The sequence below is a fragment of the Capricornis sumatraensis genome, chromosome 19, assembly GCF_032405125.1.
Source record: "Capricornis sumatraensis isolate serow.1 chromosome 19, serow.2, whole genome shotgun sequence".
Lineage (NCBI taxonomy): Eukaryota > Metazoa > Chordata > Mammalia > Artiodactyla > Bovidae > Capricornis > Capricornis sumatraensis.
Genome location: NC_091087.1, coordinates 56,406,587 through 56,432,646, shown reverse-complemented (window position 1 = coordinate 56,432,646; position 26,060 = coordinate 56,406,587). Strand labels below are relative to the sequence as shown.

Here is a 26,060-nt window from a genome sequence, read left to right as displayed (position 1 = left end):
CAAAAAAGATGCTAAACTTAAGACCTGAAACTATACAAGTCCTAGAAGAAAACATAGGGTAAAAGCTCCTTGTACTGGATGTGACCATGATTTTATGGATATGATACCAAAAGCATAAGCAACAAAAGCAAGAATAAATGGGATTACATCAAGCTAAAAAGCTCCTTCACAGTGAAAGAAAAAATATAAACAAAATATTTAACAAATATTTCTTGAATCTGGGCTGGTTTCATGACTTATTTTGGTCAAAAGGGTCCAACAGAGTGACAATGTTCATTTCTCAGCCAGTTCAAAGTCTATACTTCAAAAGTGTTTCCAGTTCTGCTTACCTCACTTAGATCCTTGCATCTGTCATATGAACAAGTCTAGGTTAGCCTGATGACACACAAGGCTCACTGCCCCTATGACCTCAGTCAAGAGTTTATCATCCTTATAAAGAATGGTGAAAACATTCTGAAAGGAGGACTAGAAAATAAAGGCAAATATATTTCCCAGAACATACAGCAAAAAGAAAGAAGAAAATATGGAACAAATGATATAAAAGATGGAATATAACTTTAAAAGATTCAGTGTCAGATAAACAGAAGTTCCAGACAGAGAAAATCAAGAAAATATAGAGGAGGAAATAAGTAAATAAATAACAGAAGAAAATTTCAGAAAACTTAAGTAAAATGCAAGTCTTTATATTGAAAAGCAATATACCAACACCAATCAAATGAATAAAAATAAGATCCTTATTTAGATATATTATTGAAACTTATTTTTCAGTATAAGGCATATATGAAAAATATTTTAAAAGCTCAATAAGATCCTTATTTAGATACATTCTTGAAACTTATTCTTTAGTATAAGGCATATCAGTTCAGTTCAGTTCAGTTCAGTCGCTCAGTCGTGTCCGACTCTTTGCGACCCAATGAATCACAGCACGCCAGGCCTCCCTGTCCATCACCATCTCCCAGAGTTCACTCAGACTCGCATCCATCGAGTCCGTGATGCCATCCAGCCATCTCATCCTCTGTCGTTCCCTTCTCCTCCTGCCCCCAATACCTCCCAGCATCAGAGTCTTTTCCAATGAGTCAACTCTTCGCATGAGGTGGCATAAGTACTGGAGCTTCAGCTTCAGCATCATTCCTTCCAAAGAAATCCCAGGGTTGATCTCCTTGCAGTCCAAGGGACTCTCAAGAGTCTTCTCCAACACCACAGTTCAAAAGCATCAATTCTTTGGTGCTCAGCCTTCTTCACAGTCCAACTCTCACATCCATACATGACCACAGGAAAAACCATAGCCTTGACTACATGCACCTTAGTCGGCAAAGTAACGCCTCTGCTTTTGAATATGCTATCTAAGTTGCTCATAACTTTTCTTCCAAGGAGTAAGCGTCTTTTAATTTCATGGCTGCAATCACTATCTGAAGTGATTTTGGAGCCCAAAAAAATAAAGTCTGACACTGTTCCTACTGTTTCTCCATCTATTTCCCATGGAGTGATGGGACCAGATGCCATGATCTTCGTTTTCTGAATGTTGAGCTTTAAGCCAACTTTTTCACTCTCCTCTTTTACTTTCATCAAGAGGCTTTTTAGTTCCTCTTCACTTTCTGCCATAAGGCTGGTGTCATCTGCATATCTGAGGTTATTGGTATTTCTCCCGGCAATCTTGATTCCAGCTTGTGTTTCTTCCAGTCCAGCATTTCTCATGATGTACTCTGCATAGAAGTTAAATAAGCAGGGTGACAATATACAGCCTTGAGGTACTCCTTTTCCTATTTGAAACCAGTCTGTTGTTCCATGTCCAGTTCTAACTGTTGCTTCCTGGCCTGCATACAGATTTCTCAAGAGGCAGGCATATATGAAAAATATTTTAAACAGCCTTCTGAATGGGAGAAAATAATAGCAAATGAAGCAACTGACAAACAACTAATCTCAAAAATATACAAGCAACTTATACAGCTCAATTCCAGAAAAATAAACGACCCAATAAAAAAAAATGGGCCAAAGAACTAAACAGACATTTCTCCAAAGAAGACGTACAGATGGCTAACAAACACATGAAAAGATGCTCAACGTCACTCATTATTAGAGAAATGCAAATCAAAACCACAATGAGGTACCACTTCACACCAGTCAGAATGGCTGCGATCCAAAAATCTGCAAGCAATAAATGCTGGAGAGGGTGTGGAGAAAAGGGAACCCTCCTACACTGTTGGTGGGAATGCAAACTAGTACAGCCACTATGGAGAACAGTGTGGAGATTCCTTAAAAAATTGCAAATAGAACTACCTTATGACCCAGCAATCCCACTGCTGGGCATACACACCGAGGAAACCGGAATTGAAAGAGACACATGTACCCCAATGTTCATCGCAGCACTATTAATAATAGCCAGGACATGGAAACAACCTAGATGTCCATCAGCAGATGAATGGATAAGAAAGCTGTGGTACATATACACAATGGAGTATTACTCAGCCGTTAAAAAGAATTCATTTGAATCAGTTCTGATAAGATGGATAAAACTGGAGCCGATTATACAGAGTGAAGTAAGCCAGAAAGAAAAACACCAATACAGTATACTAACACATATATATGGAATTTAGAAAGATGGCAATGACGACCCTGTATGCAGGACAGCAAAGGAGACACAGATGTGTATAATGGACTTTTGGACTCAGAGGGAGAGGGAGAGGGTGGGATGATTTGGGAGAATGGCATTGTAACAGGTATACTATCATGTAAGAATCGAATCGCCAGTCTATGTCCGACGCAGGATACAGCATGGTTGGGGCTGGTGCACAGTGATGACCCAGAGAGATGTTATGGGGAGGGAGGTGGGAGGGGGGTTCAAGTTTGGGAACGCATGTACACCCGTGGTGGATTCATGTCAATGTATGGCAAAACCAATACAGTATTGTAAAGTAAAACAAAGTAAAAATAAAAATTTAAAAATAAAATAAAATAAAATAAAGTTATTATAAGAGCTAACAACAACAACAACAACAAAAAAGCTTCCAGAAGGTAAGAAATAATCAGCTATCAGGCTTCTTGGTAACCACACAAAATGCTTGAAGGCAATGTGCTTTGCCTTCAAAGTTCTGAAGAAAAAATTTTTGTAACTTTGAACTTAAAATTCTATACCCATAGCTCCATCAACTATAAAGCTCAGGCAAAAACACTCTCACACACACATCAACCCTAAAATTTGTTATTAAGCAGTGTTCTGAACACATCAAGGATGCAGTTCAGCAAAATGAAAGCAAAAGAAAAGCAAAAGCGAAGTCACTCAGTCGTGTCCAACTCTTTGTGACCCCATGGACTGTAGCCTACCAGGCTCCTCTGTCCATGAGATTTTCCAGCCAATAGTACTGGACTGGATTGCCATTTCCTTCACCAGGCAATCTTCCCAACCCAAGGATTGAACCCGGGTCTCCCACATCGTAGACAGACGCTTTACCATCTGAGCCAGACAAAACACAGGATCTAAGAAATAGAATATCTAGTCCAATGACACAGAAAGGAAAGATCCAGAATGACAACCACGTGGCAGACCTGGAGAATAACAAATCTCACACTAAGACAAAAGTCTCTAAAAAGACTGTCTCCAAGAAGAAAGTGGATTCTTAAAACTGAGTATGACAGAGAAACCAGATCATTTTGAGAATATAATGAAGGTATTTTATTATGTCATTTAGAATAAAAAAACAGTAATTCTAAATTCTAGAGAGGAAAAAAAGCTATTTATGAAAGTCAAGATTCAGCTATAAAGAAAACTGAACTATTATATAATTTTGAGAAATGTATGTAGTAGTAGAAAAAAGTAATCTATTTGACCGTGAATCCTAGAAATATTCTCTTTCAGGTCATGATTTTGGACACACGAGACAAAAAAAAATGAAATCACAGTATAAACTCTTTAGTTCTGCATTATATAATCATAGTAAGTTAAATGTTGTTTACTGAGGTTTTTTAATTTAAACAAACTTTTAAACAACCTTTTAATTTAAAGCTTGATTTATAGGAAAGTTGTCAAGATAGTACAGAGAGTTCCCATATACCAGTTTCTCGTATTGTTAACATCTTTCTTTATATATAGCATGGTTGTCACAACTAGGGAATGAACACTGATACTTTAGTATTAACTACACTACACATTTTAGGACACTCTGGTTCAATCGCTGGGTTGGGAAGATCCCCTGGAAGACAGCATGGCAACCCACTCCAGTATTCTTGCCTGGAGAATGCCATGGACAGAGAAGCCTGGCAGGCTACAGTCCATTGGGTTGCAAACAGTTAGACATGACTGAGCAACGAACAACTAACACTTTCACTTCTTCACAATACACATTTAACGGATGGATTTCACTAATTTCTCCCTAATGTCCTTTCTGTTCCAGATCGCATTCAGGATATCATATTTAGTGATCATGTTTTCCCACCTTTTTCTGGTGACAGTTTCTAAAGATCTTACTTTTGATGATCTTGACAGTTCTAAGGAGTACTGGTCAGCTACTATGTTCACTGTAGCATTTCCCCATGCTTATCTCCAATCTCCCTTTCCAATAGTGAGAAACCTGGCTATCAGCCACCATACTTTTACACACTCGTTCATTCCCAGTACACTTGTATAGTAGTTTCAGAATTGTTCATCTGCACCCTTGTGAGAAACAACTTTATCAATCACAGTACAGTGTTTATGTATACTTTTGTCTTTAATGTTACAGTTTCTGAGTCAAAGCATTCTTTTCCAAAGTTATTCACGTCAAGCATTTTTTTACCCATTCCTTCAGTGAGACTATGTCATATCCATTTCTAAAACATTTGTTACATTCTTTCATTTATCTGCATTCCATCTTGGGATCCCTCAAACCCCTGGTTTATTTTTTTATTCTGTATACATTAACTTTTTATGCTATAGAATTCTATGGATTTTAAAGAATGTATAGCATCGTACGTCCACCCCAACAGTTTAGTTCACCACCCTAAAAACTCCCGTGTGGTTCCCCAAGTCAAACAGTCCCCCTTCCTCAAACCTCTGACAACCACTGTTCTGCTTTCCATCCCTATAGTTTTGCCCTCTCTAGAAGGCCATATGATTGGTATCATTTCGTATGTAGCCTTTTCAGTCTCTGGCTTCTTTAACTCAGCAAAATGCATTTAAGATGCATTCATATTGTAGCATTCAGTTCAGTTCAGTCGCTCAGTCATGTCCAACTTCTTACGACCTCATGGACTGCAGCAGACCAGGCTTCACTGTCCATCACCAACTCTTACAGCTTGCTCAAACTCATGTCCATTGAGTCGGTAATGCCATCCAACCATCTCCTCCTCTGTCATCCCCTTCTCCTCCTGCCTTCAATCTTTCCCAGCATCAGGGTCTTTTCCAATGAGTCAGTTCTTCACATCAGGTAGCCAAAGTATTAGACTTTTACGTACTCACTGAATGAGTACTCATATTCATATTACATACTCGTTGAATATACAAAAGTTGCCTCATTAACCTGTAGTTATTCCTGCCTTTCATACCCATTGTATAGCTGTACCATCCTTTAATTATCTGTTCACCTTTTATTGGAGAACTTCTTGGTTACTTCCACTTTTTTGATGATTATGAAAAAAAGACAGCAGTTGTGAATAAAGCATACATAGGTTTTTGTATGTAAATACATTTTCAAATCAACTTGCTAAATACCTAGGAGTGCAATGCTAGGTCATACGACAAGTCTGTGTTTAATTTTATAAGAAATTGCTGAACTGTCTTCCAAAGTGGCTACACCCTTGTGCACTCTACCAGCACACATGAGAGCACCAGCATTTGGTACTCCCAATTTTTTGGATTTTAACCATTCTAATCAATGTGTACTAGCTCCTCACTGTTTCACTCTTCACTTCCCTAGTGAAAAATAATGTTAATTATCTTCATATGGTTTTTGGCATCCATAAATCTTCTTTAAAGTGTCTACTCAGATCTTCTGTCCATTTTTAAAATGATTGACTGTTTCACTGGTGAGCTTTAAAAATTTGTTATATATTCAAGACATACATTTTTCTTTAGATATGTGATTTGCAAACATTTTCTCCTAGGTATAATCAGACTTTTCATTGTCTTAACAGTATCTCCTAGAGAGCAAACATTGTTAATTTTGATAAAGTCCAATTTATCAATTTTATCTTTCACAGACTGTGAAAGGACCATCTCCAAGAAAGAAGTGAGTTTTTATAATCAAGTATAACAGAAAAGTCAGGTAATTTTGAGAATATGATGAAATATTCCTTTTGTCAATAAGAAGGAAAAAAAAATTCAAAACTCTGTGGGGTTGGGAAGGGCTCTAAAAGAAAGTCATTATCCAATTGTAAATAAAATTAAAATATATATAATTTTAAAAATATATAGTGTACAAGAAAATATAACCCATTTGACTTTGATCTTAAAAACCTTATTGCTAAGGTTATGATTTTGGACCAAGAAACAAAAAAATAAAATCATGATGTACTATTTGTAACTTTTAGAATAAACTGAAAGCATGTAAGAGTTCACTATGATTTCAGAATAATGATAACACTGATAGCAATCAGTCATATAGTACTTAGTAGGTACCAGGTCTTGTTTTAAATACTTTACATATAATAAGTCAGTTAGTCGTGACACTAATCCTGTGAAATATCATTATTATCCCCATTTCACAGTTGAGGAACGTGAGGCATAAAGAGATGAAATAACTTGCCAACATCACAAAGTCAGGATGTGGTAGAGGCTGGATTTGAACCCAGGAGGCCTGGCTCCAACATCTACATTCTTAACCATGATGTTATACTGCCTTCTGTAGTGATAGTCCCTCAGTCGTGTCCAGCTCTTTGTGACCCCATGGACTATATAGTCCATGGAATTCTTCAGGCCAGAATACTGGAGTGGGTAGCTTTTCCCTTCCCAGATTTTCCCAACCCAGGGATCGAACCAGGGTCTCCTGCATCACAGGTGGATTCGTTACCAGACCAAGGTCTCCCGCATCGCAGGCGATTCTTTACCAGCTGAGCCACAAGTGAAGCCCAAGAATACTGGAGTGGGTAGCCTATCCCTTCTCCAACAAATCTTCCTGGCCCAGGAACTGAACTGGGGTCTAGCCTTCTTTAAATACAATATAATTATTATCAACTTTGATCATTTTAAAGTAAACAGATATCTAACAGAAGTTAAAAGACAAAAAAAAGACAGTAAAGGATATGACTGAGAATAGCCTCACTTTATAAAAAGGAAATATGAGATACTGCTAACAATTAATGGAACACAAAATAGAGGCTTACGTATACTGGAGCTGCAAAAACAGAGGAAATAACATCAATTAAGCATATAAAATTTGAAGGAAAGTAGGGTAGCGAATAGTGTAAATAAACTAAAGCCTCACCTTTTTTTTTTTTTTAAGCCACATCACAGCTCATGGGATCTGGTTCCCTGACCAGGGATCAAACAGAGTTCCCCTGCAGTAGGGGAATCCTAATCACTGGATCACCAGGGAATTCCCTAAAGCCTAATCTTTAATGACAGGTCATCAACACTTACTGCCTTAGCTGATGGATCAAGAAAAATAGTGGCATATTATAAATTATAGAGGCATCTAATAGAAGACAAAAAGAAATAATTAAAATTGGCTTAGTATTTCAGCAGTTAAAAATTAAAGTTCTGGATCAAAACTTCCTGGGATCAAACTCCATTCCTCCATTTAGTATTAATAGTGCTATTTAGTTACTTGGTCTTCTTTTCTTCAATATTCTTACCTAAAAATGGCTGCTGCTGCTGCTAAGTCACTTCAGTCGTGTCCTACTCTGTGCAACCCCATAGATGGCAGCCCACCAGGCTCCTCCGTCCCTGGGATTCTCCAAGCAAGAATATTGAAGTGGGTTGCCATTTCCTTCTCCAGTGAATGAAAGTGAAAAGGGAAAGTGAAGTCGCTCAGTCGTGCCCGACTCTCAGCAACCCCATGGACTGCAGCCCGCCAGGCTCCTCTGTCCATGGGATTTTCCAGGCAAGAGTACTGGAGTGGGGTGCCATGCTGCTAATTCATATGATGTTATGAAGATTAAGAGAGTTAATACAAATAGAGCATTGGTACTATGAGTGGTTCAGAGCAGTAAACCCTAAGTAAACATTACCTATCAGCTATGAATTAGAGGGCACACACACAAAATCAGTTTATATTTGCCTCCTGACTTACTTAGCCAAAGATTCAAATCTCAGCAGTGAGGGTGCCACTAAAAGCAGGGACAAATGCAGCAAATCTCAGCAGAGCTTCTGTTGGCCTCTAGAGGCAGGCACTCCCAGAGAGAGAACAAGGTAGGGTCTTGCGATATTTGGCCAGCTCAGTTCTCTTGGTTCTACTCTCTTTTACGCTTAGGGCTTACATCACCACTTTGTGCAATACAATCTCTAACAAGTTATGCCCTTTAATGGGAAGATATTACAAACATCTGGGTTCCTGCTGGTTCCTGAGCCAAACTCAGTGCTAACGAGGCCACTGTTTAAAAAAATTTTTATTGGAGTATAATTGCTTTACAATGTTGTGTTAGTTTCTGCTATACAGCAAAGTGAGTCAGCTTTATACACACATGTATCTCCTCTTTTTTGGATTTCCTGCCCATTTAAGTCAACACAGAACACTGAGTGGAGTTCCCTGTGCTATGTAGTAGTGTTAGCTTACAGTGAACGATGTCGGATTCGTGATCTCCGAAGAAGATTCAGCTTCAGCACCAGAGACCAGGCTTGACCACACAGGGCTCTTGTGTGGCAGAAGTTTTATTACAGTGAAAAGGGAGAGAGAAACCTTCTGACATTAGACAATTGGCAGGGGGTGGAGACTGCCCCACTCGCTAGTCTTTAGCAAGAGAATCATATACTTTTTAAATTAGTTATTACGATAAATCAAAAGAATGTCTCAAGGTTGTAAGAATTTTAGCAGACCCACTCCCACAATTTATATTTTAGGATAACAGGATTAGAATTTAACAAAAGAAAGATCCTATCTGACCCACTCCCATAATAAACATTTTACAATAACAAGATTAGTCAGAAGGTTTTCAGGAAGGAGAAACTGTCCTCAAGCAGAATACATTGTTGTTATATTATCCTTAGTACCCACTTTAAACTGAGTTGTTTGTTCTATGAATCATCAACTCCGGGCTTAAAAAACATTTTATGTGACTAAGACTAAGGAATGTAGAGGAAAAAAAAAAGAGTTGTTCTTTCTTCCTTTTTGAGAATTCCTGACCCCTATCTCCTCCTTGAGAACCCCTGGCCTCTCTTCCCTCCTCAGGCACCCCAGACTTCTTACCAACCTGCCTAGAAACTGACTCTCTCAGTAGGTTCTCATTAGTTATTTATTTTATACATAGTATCAACAGCGTATATCTCACGATCACAATCACAAATTTTTATGTAATGGGAGGAACCAAAATTAATGTCCAGATGCTTCTAAACAGCCTTGCTTCCCCAGGTTTCTAATGTTTGTAAAGGCTTTCTCCAAAGATATCCCCTGAGGAGGAGATCTGGGCTTCTGATCCTTGTAGAAAATATTAAAAATTATGGCTCCTGCTGCAGATTTCATTAGCTTATTGGGGAAGAAAGGACACATATAAAAATATAATGAAATTCACAACACAGACAAGATAAAGGGGGAGCGGAATAAAGATGCAGACTTTCACAAAATGAAAGAATAATTGGTGTTTGGAAAGGAAATAGATCATTCTGGGGTGACAGGATAAAGGAGATCTTAAGCAAGTATCCAGTGAGACTGACAGAAGCGATTTATACAAGACTAACTGTGAAAGGCCACGAGAACCTCGATACAGAGTATTTCAAAAAGTTTAATCTTTTGTTACTACATTCATTTCCAGATGACTCAGTCTCATAGTTTTAAACACTATCTCAATTCTGATGACTCCCAGACCTGCTTCCTAAATTTCAGTCTAATAGGGCTTCCCTGAGAGCTCAGTTGGTAAAGAATCTGCCTGCAATTCAGGAGACCCAGGTTCAATTCCTGGGTCCGGAAGATCCGCTGGAGAAGGGATAGGTTACCCACTCAAGTATTCCTGGGCTTCCCTTGTGGCTCAGCTGGTAAAGAATCCACCTGCACTGTGGGAGACCTGGGTCTGGTAAAGAATCTGCCTGCAATGCGGGAGACCTGGGTTCGATTCCTGGGTTGGGAAGATCCCCTGGAAAAGAGAAAGGCTACCCACTCCAGTATTCTGGACTGGAGAATTCCACGGACTGTATAGTCCATGGAGTCGCAAAGATCTGGACGTGACTGAGTGACTTTGACTTTGACTTTCATACCCACCTAGACAGTTTTGCTCTGCTTGGATGTCAAGCTGGGATCACAAACTTAGCATGTACAAAGCTTAACTCCTAACAAACCCACTACCAAACCTGCTCCTCTCAGATGCACCTCTATCTCAGTTAATAGTAACTCCATTCTTCAGCTGCTCAGGCCAAAAGAACTTCAAATTAGCCTTGACTGTCCATTTCCCCTCATGCTTCTCATCCAGAAAATTCAGCCCCACTCAATCTGTATTTTTCCACTCTATACCTAGCTTCCTAATATCTTTGATTTCTATTAATATTACCCATCTTCCAGCTCACTCTACTCCCTAATATTCAATCATGCCAGACATGCTTGCATCCGAGGTCCTGTGCACTTGCTGCTCCCTTTGCTTGGAAACCTCTTTTCTCAGATATTTGCTGTCTTGCCCACTCATTTTCTTCAAGTCTTTACTGATATGCCACCTTTACAGAAGGGCCTTCCTAGGACCTTATCCAAAATGTCAACCTTTCACCCTCAATACTCCCTATTTCCCCACTTCATTTATTTTTTTCTCCTTTTCAGTTTTCACCATCTAAGACATTATGCATTTTACTCCTTTGTCATTGCATGACCTCACTGGAACTTAAGCCACCAGGGTCATAAGTTTTTGTTTGATTATTAATTGCTATATGATTATTATGCCCTTAGCAGCTACACATCCTTGGCACATAATAAGCACTCAATAAATACCTGTTAAATGAATGAAAGAACATGGAAATGCTGTTCAAAATACATAATTATAGTTAGAACACCATATTCTTAAAAACATTTCAGTTCAGTTCAGTCGCTCAGTTGTTTCAAGGCTTCTGGGGAGTACAAAGATGAAAAAGACAGCAGTGGGACATAATTAACTATAATCCAAAATAGACATTCACAACTTTTATGTGAGAATTACAGAAAAAAAAAAACAGTGGTATAAGGGACTCAAGAGAAAAACTGTATCAGTAGGGGACAACTGCAGTAACCTAGGTATCAGCTGATTAGGCCCTATATTGGCTAGAGTACAATAAAAATGGAAAGGGTCATGTTACAATGATCATAATAATAGAAACAGTTGATAGGATTTGGTGACTAGTTGAATTCAGAAAGAAACAGCAAATCACTGCTAAATGTCAAACTTAGGTAATGATAAAAATAGCAGTGCTATTTTTTTTTTAAAAAAAGAGAGCAAAGAGGAGGATTAAAGTGGCAGGAAAAATGTTAAGTCCAATATTAGATATGTTTAAGGTGATACCAGATCACATAGGAGAAAATTTCAGGACAGTTCTAGATTCAGAACTATGACTTAGGGTTAACAATGTAGTTGACCCTTAAACAACAAGGAGTTACACGTACCAATGCTCCATCCAGTCAAAAACCCGTGTACAACTTTATAGTCAGCCCTCAGTATCTGTAGTTTTGTACCTGCAGATTCAACCAGTCACAAATTCTGTAGTATTATTAAACACTCAACATATAAGTGGATCCATGCAGCTCAAACACATATTGTTCAAGTGGCAACTATATAGACTTAGGAGTTATTTTCTCACAAAGATATCCGTGAACTGAAAAAAGTGAGATTTGTAAGCAAACAACTAAAGGTAAAAACCATGAGAAATAGATAACCTACAGGGCAGGAGAAGGAAGAGGTGCAACTGAACATAATAGAGAAAAAAAAAGGAGAAAGAAAACAAGGAAAACTAAAATATATATATATATATATACTTCCAAAGAAAGGCAATGCCAAAGAATGCTCAAACTACCGCACAATTGCACTCATCTCACATGCTAGTAAAATAATGCTCAAAATTCTCCAAGCCAGCCTTCAGCAATACATGAACCATGAACTTCCAGATGTTCAAGCTGGTTTTAGAAAAGGCAGAGGAACCAGAGATCAAATTGCCAACATCTGCTGGATCATCGAAAAAGCAAGAGAGTTCCAGAAAAACACCTATTTCTGCTTTATTGACTATGCCAAAGCCTTTGACTGTGTAGATCACAATAAACTGTGGAAAATTCTGAAAGAGATGGGAATACCAGACCACCTAACCTGCCTCCTGATAAACCTGTATGCAGGTCAGGAAGCAACAGTTAGAACTGGACATGGAACAACAGACTGGGTCCAAATAGGAAAAGGAGTACGTCAAGCTGTATATTGTCACCCTGCTTATTTAACTTCTATGAAGAGCACATCATGAGAAACGCTGGACTGGAAGAAACACAAGCTGGAATCAAGACTGCTGGGAGAAATATCAATAACCTCAGATATGCAGATGACACCAGCCTTATCAGACAAATGAGTAACCAAGACGTAATGTTCATCACAAGCAATACAGTTGATAATACTGTCATAAATATGTATGGTGACATTTGGTTGAAAAACTTACAGTTGTAATCAATTCATAATGTATGTGTGTGTTAGTCACTCAGTCATGTCTAACTCTTTGCGACCCCAAGGACTGTAGCCTGCCAGGCTACTCTGTCCTTGGAATTTTCCAGGCAAGAATGCTGGAGTTGGTTGACATTTCCTTCTCCAGGGGATCTTCCCTACCCAGGGATCAAACCTGTGTCTCTTGCATTGCAGGCAGATTCTTTACAATGTGAGCCACTGGGGAAGCCCATAATGTATATAAATGTCAAATCACTGTTTTCACTTAAAACTAAGATAATATTGTATGTCAACTATATTTCAAGTAAAAAATAAAAAAAAGCTTTAAGAGTCAACCCTAATCACAAAAGTAGGAAAACATAAAATGAAACAGTCAGTGTTAAAATTAAGGAATTAAGTCAAATACATACTTGCAAACCTGGAGGACATCCTGGAATTCTTGACAAAGGAACTGTGTGGTAAAGGACAGAAGGATCTTTCCATATCTCAATCCTGAGAAGCAAGAGCTGAAGGGAAAGTCAAGGCAGAACAGAAGAAAAAATATAGGATTTTAACTAAGACTTTTAATAGTTTGGCAAACAGAAACTACAGACTACTGTGGTAGGTGGCTATAAGCAGGTTCAGAACATATAGGGAAATATACATAGTATGGAGAGTAGATTTTTTCATTAATATTTTCACCTTAGTGTTTACTGTGTTCATTCAAAAGTAAAGCTGGCAACCAACTTTCACGACAGGAAGATTACCAACTGAAAGGGATATCATACTCCTCCAGTGCTGTGTAACTTTCAATGCATCTTCATGATAGTCCTGAAATATAATCAGAGCAGAGTCAAGTAAGACGCTAAGGCTTCTCTTCAGATGCAGCAATTTCCACCAAAAGAATAAATACAAATTCCCTTACTGAAGCTGTGAGTTCCAAACTTACCACCTTAGGATTCTGTGTGATTAAAACTATAAACTAGTCTCATATACTCTGCTAGGACTCTTTTCTCCTTTGTCACCACAGATCATATTATTAATAGCACAACCCTCCTTCATTTATAATCTAAAACCCCGTTATTCCTGCTGGAAATGCCACAGTGCTTTACAACCATCTGATCCCAGTCACCTTTCAAAGAGAGATCTCATCTCCTTTGTGAAATCCTCTTCTAATCTCTTCATTGCTAAATACTCATAATCTTTGCAGTCTAAATTAGTGCTTCTTGGAAATTCCCTGGTGGTCCACAGCACTTTCACAGCCATGACCTGGGTTCAGTCCCTGGTGGGGAAACTAAGATCCCATAAGACGCCTAAAATAAATAAGTGCTGCTTTTTTTTTTTTCTCTACTTGTGGCAAATGGGGGCTACTCTCCAGTTGCAGTGCACTAGCATAGGCTCCAGGCACAGGCAGCAGCAGTGGCGGCATATGGCTCAACAGTTGTGACTCATGGGGTTAGTTGCTCTGCCACATGTGTGATCTCCCAGGACCAGGGACTGAAACAGTCTCCTACACTGGCAGGCGGATTCTTTACCACTGAGCCACTAATGAAGCCCCAATAAATGCTTCTTGAACTACCTGTGGTAAAATGCCTTTTTTAAAATTTTCTAATCCTTTGTGGACCAAGCCTTTTATAAAATGAAATTTAAATGAATTACCAGAATTTTTTTAAACATGTAAAATAGAAACCAAATTTTATTATAAATTTGACAGGCATATAATTTCCCTGTCAAATTCCTATAAAAGTTTCTAAAGCTTATTCTTAATTTCTGTACTTATATTTCAGCACAGCAGTAATAGTTCACACACTGCTATCAGTCTGCAGACTGCACTTTGGGTTTTTTCATTTTGTTTTTAAATTTTTATTTTGTATTGGAGCATAGCTGATTAACAATGTTGTGTTAGTTGCAGGTGTTTAGCAAGGTGATTCGGTTTTTCTGCTCAATATTTTGCAATAACCTAAATGGGAAAAGAATTTACAGAATGTACTTTGAACAGCATGTGTCTAAACAACTCAGGGTTTAAATTAATGAATATTCATTTATTTGAAAAAAACTGAAACTTGAATTCAGCATTTGTTTAAGCAGGACTCAGATATGAAAGGGAAAGTAACTCTGGAAAGTAGACACTACATGTATGTACAAAGGCACGGATGTGAGAAATGACATGGCATGTTACTGACACAATGAACTGAATAGCTCTTACTTGAGGGGCATGTACTGTGAGAGAGGGAACTAAGAGCCAGGTAAGGCTTACAGAGGGAAAGATAAGTGAGGAAAAAGCCCCAACTATTTCTAAAGAAGTACCATGATAGAATCAGTGTCTTTGAAAAAGTAAGCTGGGAGTGGACAGGCTGAGGAGGAACTTTACACTTACAGTGTTATATATTATACCTTTTTTCATGTCCTCCAGAGCCTGGAAAAGTGCTCAGTAGATGATGGATGTAAAGCATCTTCATTAAGTAGCAGGTGTTAAAAAATACTTGAAATTCTGTTAGAGGTACTAATTGAAAATATTCTATATTTACTACATCTGACTTCTAAAAGTTAAAACAAAAAACACTGTGCAGATACTTCACCTGTATAACAGCAAAGAAAACTCAGCTTGGAAAGAGTTGATAATTGGCCAGCAAGAGATTTAAATGAATTTCTGAAAGACAAAAACAGACAGGAGTGTATTAACAAATTAAACAGAATAGACTACAATAGGAGGAAGCTGCAACTGAGATGAAAGCCGACCTGCCCCCTGGAACCCCAGAGGGATTCTAGGCTCAGGGATACCCAAGGAGCTGTCTCAAAGGGTCATTAAAGAAGGGAGTAGCTAAGGAGAGACAACCAGAAGACCTGAATACAGAAAAACTGTACCTAGTCAAATACTCCACATCTACCTTCCTCTTCCACCTCTACCCACAAAGCATACATGGAAGCCTAATAATTATCCCTAACCAAAAATTACAAGAGGATAACTCTCCTTTGTGGCAAAGATGTTCAACTATCAACCTATATTAACACACCTCCTTCTATAAGAGAGACTTGTCTCTAAGAAGGAACTGCTTAGCCAAACCACCCACCCCTTCTCAGACCCCTCTTGTGTCTAGGTACTACCATATGATTAGTTTTAACCAATGGAATAAAACAGAAGTAATGGGTCATTTCCCTGCCAGGCAATGAAGTGTCTTCTCTATTCTCTCCTTCCCTTCCTTTAGAGGGAGACAGAAAACCACAAGGAATTTTAAGGATAGCAGAATCACAAAAAAAATTCAGTACACCAAATCACAGGAAGGAAAGTTGCCTGCTGAGAAGACCCTCACTGGATAACTAAAGAAACAAAAAACTAAAATGCTTTTTTGTTAAGCCATTGAATTTTCAGGTTTACTGGTTTCAGCAAATAGCATCCTTACTAACGATAGCCCCTTTTTAAAAAAGGAAATAAGAAAAGGAGGGAACGGGAAAACATCAACAGAAAAATTAAGCTTCGGTTTTAGTGACCCAGAGGCAGGCCTTCCTCTTTGTGGCATGTGGAATATCAGCAGCCTAACAGTCGGCTTTCTATCCACCCACACTAAAGGAAAGCCTGACAGCTGGCATGTTCCATCACACATGCATATTAAGACAAAGAACTAGGTCACTGGAATGGGAGGGACATGAATGATTATCACCAAGAGGTCAGATGTGGTAGATTAAATTTTTCTTGTAGTACCTTACCCTGTGTGGCCAATAGCAACTAGAACACGCTTTCAACTTTCAGCCAACAAATTTCCTTGTCCAAAACTGCAACTTCATTAGTTAAACTGCCTTCCATGATATCACAGACAACAGTTTTATCAAAAGTTTTGCTACTACATAACACAATTCACCATTTTCCCAGCCTCCTGTAGTGGTTTCCTTGCTAACTAACCACCAACCAGTTTCAAAGCCAATGGTATGTAATTGAAGTTTCTGTTATACCTGCACCCCATCCGAGGTATCCATTTTTAAATTAATCATCCTTTTCAAGCAAAATAAGCAAACACAAAATATCAGTAACATACAAAAATAAGCATACATTTCTCACTTAGAGAAATAAATTATTTAAGTCAATTGGGGCAGTTCTGTTTCAGGCTGTAGATCAAGTTGACATCTTTCCCATGTGTTTCTATCTAGGGCTCTACAGTGGCCAGCAGATGCCTGGGACCTGTTTTATTATGCAAAGATTGGAAACTCCCAGAGTGGCAAGTGGAAACATTAAATAGCTCATAAGGCCTAGGCTCAGAACTGGTGCAGTCTTCCTCCCAAGTTCTTCTGGCCAAGAAGTAAATATCTGCTGAACAATTACCTAATCTGTCACAATTCACTCTCTTGCACACAAAGATTGTGACTACTGCGCAGTAAAAGGTGATTAATATAAGAACCAAGACATTAAACAAAGATTAAATTTTGCAATCTGGTACAACATGGAGGGAACCTGAAGGTATTATGCCAAACGAACAAGCCAAAAAGAAACAGACAAATACTATATGATTTCACTCACATGTGGAATATTTTTAAAAATAAACTGAACACACACACACACATGGATACAGAGAACAGATTGGTGGTTACCAGAGGGAAAGGGGAGTGGGGAGAAAACAAAATGGATAAAGAGGGGGTATGGTGATGGATGGAAACTAGACTTTTTGGTAGTGAGCACTTTGCTGTGCATAAAGTTGTCAATTATTACGTTGTACACATATTACAAACCAATATTACAACATATTATAATTTTATAAGCCAATGTTACCTCAATAAATATATATGTAACTGTATGTGCGAATACACACACACGAAAAAAAGTTAAAATTACAATTAACTACCAAATACTGGTAGGAACTGGGGGAGGGAAAAGGAAGTAACTGAACTAAATCTTCATCTTTTATATAAAGTGGAGGAAATAGATGGTGTTTAATCAACCAAGGAGTGTAGGTAAAAGCATAACAATTCAAAGTTTCCTGAAGAACAAACAATAAATTAGTTCAAATGTTTGTTTATGGGAGTAGGCCTAATAACTAGTGGCAAGGAATAGAAACTGTTGCTTTACATCAAAAGTACTGTTGTACTACATTTTTTTGTTGACATGTTCACGTATTACTCTAAGAAAAAAATAATGAATTTCTACTAGAAACTTCTCCCTTAAAGGCTAGATTTTAGAGATGAGAGAATATTCCTATATATAAACTGAATACCATGGAAAAAACTGTGTAAGTGAAAGGAAACTTATTCTTTCACTGTGGTACACAAGTATGAGTCTCCCCTTTATATTCAGTATAAGTGCAGAAGTAGTTCACATTGCTAGAGAATGCAGGTAGGAGCTAATAAATTTAATATTTAGAAATTTACTTAACATCACTTTTGCCATAAAAAATTCTTAATATGGAAAAATTTACTTATAAAACTTAAGACTTAAGTGATCTGCTGTTACTCACAACATAGAGAACTGATATAAATACTACCCACCAAAAAGTATATAGGTACAACAAAAGGAAGATAGAAAACAAACACTAATAGATTATTTAAACAATAATTAACTCAAACTACAAATAAAACACAGGTCATTCAGGTCAACAATTCTTTCCAACCATGGCAGACATCACAAATCAAACATGGCACTCTGCCCAGTAACACATAGGAACAATCTCCAATTCCAAAATTCATCTCAATACAGTACTCCTCACCCTCCAAAATTGATCAGAGTTGGCAAATCAAGTGAAACTTCTTTATCCTAGAACAAAGCAACACTTCAATTAAAGTTTACTACATGAAAATATTTACTTCATTTCGCCTTTTCAGCATTTAAAAGGCTTAACAGATTTTTCCAAAGGTTAGATATTACATTGAAAATCTTGCCGTAATTGAACATTAAGAATGTATTTCTTTATGGCGGAGTCTCGTAGCTACTCAACTAATATAACCTGGAAGTCTGATGGATATTCAAGCAGTAAGGAAAGGCAAAAAGACTGTCCAAACACGTTTCAACAACTATTTAAAAGATCTGTTGACAGCTTAGAACAATTTTGTTCAATACAGAATTCCAGGCATTTCTGGATCAAAGGTTATTACTGAGCCATGGTATAGAGCAGATGAGCAGATAGATGCTGGCCCACATCTTGTTCTGAACAAAGTTCCTTCCTCTCTTTACCCAAATCCCCACATCCATCTGTCTAAAGCACTCCGCACATTACTATATCATCCTAAATTCAGCTAATTGGACTAGGGCAGGACACTTCACCTTAAAGCAAGCCAATCAAGAGGATTATGGTCAACATTTTTGTGGCGTATCTTCCAAAATAATCCAGTGAGATCTTCACACGAATTTCAACTGGTGACAAAGAACAAACTTGCAAGTGAAAGTACATACTTGAACTAGAAGACCATGTAAACTAGTCAGGGCCAGCAGCTGGGCCCTATGCAAAAGCAAAGAGCAAAGGACGCCTGCTGAAAAGGAGAGACTGTGGAACAACTGGGCTTCCCTTGTGGCTCAACTGGTAAAGAATCTGCCCACAATGTGGGAGACCTGAATTCGATTCCCTGGGTTGGGAAGATCCCCTAGAGAAGGGAAAGGCTATCCACTCCAGTATTCTGGCCGGGAGAATTGCATGGACTGTATAGTCCATGGGGTCGCAAAGAGTCGGACAGGACTGAGCGACTTTCACTTCCATGGAACAAGTAATTACTATTTTTAGGTCTCCATCTAGTTCCGGTGAGGCTCAGGTGTGTTCTAATGTATGCATATGAATGGCCTCAAAACTCCCTAAAGTATCTCTAAAAAAGAAAATGAAAGAAAAAAAAAAAATCCCCTCATTACATAAACTAGTTAAGAAACAAGGAACCCAATTAAAATGACTACTTAGAGACAGCACCCTTGCAGTAACTGTGGGATACTGCCCATACACAATATAAGCTGTACAACTCGAACCAAGATAATTAAAATCAGTCAATTACTGATCTTGACTAGAAGTCAAGGAACCTATTGGTTCTATCAACTTGCATTAAAGATAGCCAATATTCAGTTTTTAACTACAAAAGGTATCTATAGAAACATTCAATCTCTTGAATTAAAAGCAAGAAAACAGCAATGCTATAAAAGTAAGACATTCAAGTTAAACCTCTTTTTCTTTCCTTAAACTCTGAAAGGAATGAATGAAAATACATATATATAAAATGGTTCAAGGAGTGGAACTGAAACACAGGAATTAGCTAGCAGGCCCTGCTCTTAGAACAGAAAGTGGCTCCAGCCCACACATATAAAAGTTCTTTGGTTAAGAAGTTATAGACTGGCATCCTGCCAGATTTCTGGTTTTGCTTGAATCTGGTTATGTTCGCCCTACAGAATATTTTTAATGTGAAAGCTAAAAATCAAGACATTTCATCTTTTAAAAAGTTAGAATTTTAGTTTCTCCTGAAAAATTAGTAAACCTAGAAACACAGAGCCCAGTTTCCCAATGGGAAAAGCATCCTTTGGTAAGCCACAGTCCTCCGCACTACCTATTATGTTGCTCAGAACCCAATTCTTCCCCTGTTGCTCCTGACTCCATTAGGATGTGCTGTACTTAGTCACTCAGTCATGTCAGACTCTTTGCTACAGAGTAGCCCACGCAGGTGGTGGCACCCCACTCCAGTACTCTTGCCTGGAGAATTCCAAGGATGAAGGAGCCTGGTGGGCTGCAGTCCATGGGAGTCAGACACGACTGAGCGACTTCACTTTCACTTTTCACTCAGAATCCCAGGGACAGGGGAGCCTGGTGGGCTGCCATCTATGGAGTCACACAGAGTCGGACACGACTGAAGTGACTTAGCAGCAGCAGCAGCAGCCCACCAACCTCCTCTGTCCATGGGGATTCCCCAGGCAAGAATACTGGAGTCGGTCGTCATGCCCTTCCAGGGAATCTTCTCCACCCAGGGATCAAACCCAGTTCTCCCACATTGCAGGTGTATTCTTTACCATCTGAGCCACTAGGGAAGCCCAAGAACACTGAAATGGATAGCCTACCCCTTCCCCAGGGGAATCTTCCCAACCCATGAATAAAACTGGGGTTTCCTGCACTGCAGGCGGATATGAGCCTTTAGGATATGAGCTATCAATCTCTCCACTGATACAGATCTTCCAGTTCACAAACTTACACAATCAACTTGTGAGTGGCTTGGTTAAGATCAGTTCTGACATCAACAACATGGTACAACTATTGACAGGAAAAAAAAAAAAAAGGCTCGGTCCTTTGTCCTGCATCCAGCTTAGCAGTGCAGACTTTTCCTACCCTAAAGTGTCCCTCAGTTCTTCATTTCTTTTTCCTGTAATACAACCATCCCAATCTTCCTCAGAAGGGTGGAGAGAAAGAATCAAATTCTGTTCTAATCTCCCAGGAGGCTCCTGTGCCTCTAAGTAAACTTATGGATGCAGCTAATAGATAACGGGAAGGAAGTTACATCATCTCTACCAGCCAGCAGCGTCTGAAACTCATACCCTGCTCAGAAAAAAAAAAATTCTTTCAAAAAATGTTTGAATTTAGGCAACTTGCATGTTTACTGGTAGCCTTGAACATCTTTTCATAATGTAATTAAAATAAAATTTGTGTCACAGGTTTTTTCTGTATTGAAATTCCAAATGATTCAGTATAAGTTATATTTTCATAACTACTGTTTGGCAATGCAGAGAAAGCTAGATGAAAAATATATTTAATAACCTAATAACCAAACTGGAAAAAGCATTAACTTTAGCATGTTAGAAAAGGAAGAACATAAAAATATTGAATGTTTTTCTCCAGAAAAATACATTAACAAGAATTAAGGTATCTCTACAAAAAAATCAATTGTAATAAACATAACAAGAGAAACAGGACAAACACTTGACCATCAGCAGGCACACATATCACCCCACCAGGGTATATATCCATCTTGATGTTATACTCTTATCCATTATTCGTTGCCTGGGTTTCAAATCCAAATAAGCATGGGTAGTTGCTATAGTGACAATATGCCACTTTTGGAACCAGAAGCTTAGTACTACTGAGTACTTATGGTCTTCATAACGTCAGTACTTCCTCCCACACTTTGAATTATACATCCAACATTACACATTCCGACATTAAAACTTCACAAAATGTGATTTTATTCTGTCCTTTAAAGAAGTCAATTTTGTTACTTTCTCAAAAATAGTTCCCCAAAATAATTTATAGTTTATGTAGTATAGTAAATGTCAAGAGAAACAACCTAAGTCATATAACATGTTAAGAACATACATACTCAAAACATGCTTAATGGATTAATATTAAAGATTCTGGCTTAATAAAATAAGCAAATTGTACATTATTGAAATATACTTTTTTAAAGAATTTTTTATGTGGACCATTTTCAAAGATGTGGACCAGTCTTTATTGAACATGTTACAATACTGTTTCTTTTTATTTAATGTTTTGGGTTTTTGGCCACAAGGCATGTGAAATATTAGCTCCCTAACCAGCACCCCTCGCACTGGACTACCAGGGAAGTCCCTGAAATATACCGTTTTTTAATCGTAACTGAGCATGATCATATCTTATTAATTCATGTCTCAGCTCAATGTCATTAATAATAGTATTCCAACCATCGTTCACTTAATATGAAAATTAAAAGATTTTCATATTAAATGAAACTAAAAATTCAAAAGCAACACTAAGAAGCAGCATTTTATTTTATAGCAGATTGATGCAGAGGTCCTTCTTGACTTATAATGGGGTTCTGTTCCAACAAATCCATCATAAATCGAAAATAGCGTAAATCAAAAACAATTTAATATACCTAACCTACCAAATATCACAGCTTAGCCTAGGCTACCTTAAACATGCTCAGAACACTTACATTTAGTTGGCTAATTATCTGACACAAGACTATTTTATAATAAAGTGTTTAATATCTCATGTGATTTATTGTACATTGTTCTAAAAGTGAAAAACATAATTTTTTTAGAGTATTTGGTTGTTTACCTCGATATCCTGGTGCAATTGGGATATGTGGCTCACTGCCACTGTCTAGCATCATGAGAGAGTATCATACCCATATATTACAAGCCTGGAGAAAATCAAACTTAGGTTTCTACTGAATGCACATCACGGTTTCACATCATTGTGAAATTAAAAAATCATAAGCAGAATCACCTACTTCGGAGACTATCTGTATTTTTATTTCCTTTAGGAACTATCCCTAGTAATTAAAGATTAATTATTAGTGCTATCTAAGGCCTGTATCCACCTGCCAATGCAGAAGATGCAGTTTTAATCCCTGGGTCAAGCAGATACCTTGGAGGAAAACCCATTCGAGTATTCTTGCCTGAGGAATCTCATACACAGAGGAGTCTTCTGGGCTATAGGCTATGGGGAAGCAAAACAGTCGGACAAAACTTAGCGACTAAACAACAACAACAAGGAGAGGGTAGTTTGTTGCTAGTAAAACACTAAGAATAAGGAAAAATATCCTTCTCAAATCAATCAGAGAATATCTCCAGATCATCAAAGGGTCAGAGACTGGGAATCCTCATACATTGCTGTTAGGACTGGAAAATGATACAGTCACTATAACAACAGCTTGTAAGTTTCTCCAAAAGTTATACATAGAACTATCATACAACCTATCGTTTTCACTTGTAGGTATCAAGACCATATGTCCACAAAAGACGTGCAAATGAATATTTAAAGAAATGGTATTCAAAATAGCCAAAAACTAGAAACCTAAATGTTCACCAGAGAATTCCTTGGCGGTTCAGTGGTTAGGATTTGGTGCTTTCACTACCAGTGCTGGGATTCAATCCCTTATCACGGAACTAAGAGTGGCCATAAATAAGCAAATAATGTTAATCAACTGGTAAATGAATAAACCATAAATAAATGAAATTCTATTCAGCAATAATAAAAGGAATTAATGACACAAGATCAAAAACATTATGCTAAGTCAAAGAAGACAGACATAAGAGATATACTGTATGAGTCCATTCATATCAAATGTTCAGAAAAGTCAAATTACAGAAACGGAAAGTACATTCATGGTTGCCTGGAGGTAGAAGTGGGGATTAGCTGTAAATGGGCATGTGGAATCTTATTAAAGAGATGAAAATGTTCTAAAACCGATTTATAGTCTTGGTTGTACCACTTGATAAAATAAATTATTAAGGTGTATGAATTGAATTATATATGAAATTCATGAATTATAGATGAAAATATATCTCAATAAAATAGGATGTTTTCCTTTTTAAAGTCAGAGAACATTAGAGCTGCAGGGAACCTTGCCAGAACTTATACAAATGAAGAAAGTGAGGCCCCAAAGGGTTAAACACTTGTTTAAATGTTACCCAGCTAGATCCTGACAAAAGTAAAAAAGATCAAAATCCAGCCTTAGCCTCCTACAAAAAATAAAATGCCATGGAACTGTTTAAAATTACAATAATAGTTGCATAGATTTCTTTGTGAGGAGTTCTAGAAGTATCAAAATTTGAGAACCTAAAAGAATGTTTAAAACATAAAAATCCTAAGAATGTGATGTTCAGAAAAAATTTTAAAAAGCTAGAAAAACTCATTTGTCATTCTTTGAGGCTATATAACTTTCAAAATTGGTAATAAAAGAAAAAGAACTAAACATTTTTTCTGACTGTCCAATAAAAGCTGTATTTCAGGGTAATGAAATGCTGCCAGTTTATGACAGAAAGCTTCTCCAATAGAGAGGAAGAATGCAAATTAATAAATGCAGATGGAATGAAAAAATTACAAATTATCATTTTGAAGCCCATAATAAAATTATGATTCAGGCAAGAATTATCAATTATTATTAAGGCCATTAAGTGAACGGTTGAAGGGAAAGTTGGACATTTACAAAAAACATCACACCTCACAGATTACTTTGTTTTACAGAGACGTCACCAACCTAATCAAGCCGTTAGCATTAAATGCCCAGGTTTATTAGAACTTCAGGTACTAGAGTAATAAGCTAAATACCAAGAGAAAGTAGTCAAACAATCACAGAAAGGAAGATATTCTCCAGGACAATATGCCTCCTCTTAGCTAATCAGAGAAATTTAAAAAATAAAGTAGGGGTGACTACTCTAGATTGAGATTTTGAAATATCAACAAAAACAAGTGTGGTCCTTAATTGGATCCTGGTTTGGACAAGATGGCTATAAAGAATATTTGGGAGATAACTAGATAAACTTGAAGATAACAGAAGTTATCTTAAGTGTGATAACACTATTTTTGTTATATAGTATTGTTTTCAGAAATACATATTGAAGTACTTACAAGTGGGAGATTCAGATACCCATGGTCCACTTCAAAATATTTCAATGAATTTAAAAAATAAAAAATTCAAGTCCAAGTCTCAACTTCCTGATTCATTGCTGTTTCCATTACTGCTCATTAATTCATTCATAAAATCATTATAAGAATTACATAGAAAAATCTCTTGCAGACAAGAGGTTCAGAGACGTGCTCTACCCCGAAGGAAAGCATTTTTGTTGGTGGTGGTTTTTTGTTGTTTTTACTGCTACCGAAAGTAAGACACGTAACTCAGAGGTAACAACTCAGTATCACAGGCAACAAGACACCAAAAGGCCTCAAAGCATCACGAATGGAGAATTTTACCCTCAAAGAGCTAAAAACATCTTGTAGAACAGTTTCGTGAAGTTAATTACAAGAAAACTAAGCTGTTTCAAGATCATAGTTAAGGCTCTGAAGCGGCAGCCTCACTAATGCAATCTTCAATTGTTACATAAAATTACCTATTCCCTTCTGACTTCACTACCCTGTACAACCAGTTTACTACTTTCCAAGATGTGGTGAAGTTAACGGACACTCTTTCGAAAATCCCTCTCTCAAGCGAGGGCAGCCAAGCTAAAGAAAACCTTCACCATAACAACCAGCTTCTTTACACCTAGGGCTTCAAAACAGCGAACGCGGAGCCTCCCTCGAAGCCCAGAGAAGACGCCGATTATCAACTAGCAGATCTAACTCATTTGCCTTGTTTTCTCCTCTCTCTCTAAATCCAAAGGGAGGCGCTGTCCTCATTCCTTCCCCACACACCAGGTGAGCGCGCAGGTCCACTTCGAGGTCCGACCGAGGGGTGGCGGTGTCCACTGACGACTTCGGTCCGGCCTCTCCGCCGCCCCGGCCCGCGCGGCTCCTCTCCCTACCCAGCCCCTCCGTGTGAGGCGGCGAAAGCGCCCGCTCCCCTTCTCAGGGGGCTCTCTCTCAGAAACTCCACAACACTCGGGGCAGGCGGGACGGCTAGGAAAGACACTCAGAAACTCTCCACAACACTCGGGGCAGGCGGGACGACTAGGAAGGACACAAGCCAGCACTCTGGCTCTGAGCCCTCAGCCCAGAAACAGAGAAGCGTAT

At 38.1% G+C, this 26,060-nt stretch overlaps 1 long non-coding RNA gene across 1 annotated transcript in view; it reads right to left on the bottom strand.

The window, feature by feature from the left end:
* The window catches only part of LOC138095496 (uncharacterized), a 28,601-nt gene extending 15,126 nt beyond the window's left edge, over positions 1-13,475 (bottom strand). The window contains exons 1-2 of the long non-coding RNA XR_011146311.1: positions 13,393-13,475; positions 13,122-13,217 (exon numbers count right to left, since the gene is read on the bottom strand). This is a non-coding gene — a long non-coding RNA (uncharacterized lncRNA). The remainder of the gene's footprint in view (positions 1-13,121; positions 13,218-13,392) is intronic.
* Positions 13,476-26,060: the final 12,585 nt, after the last annotated feature.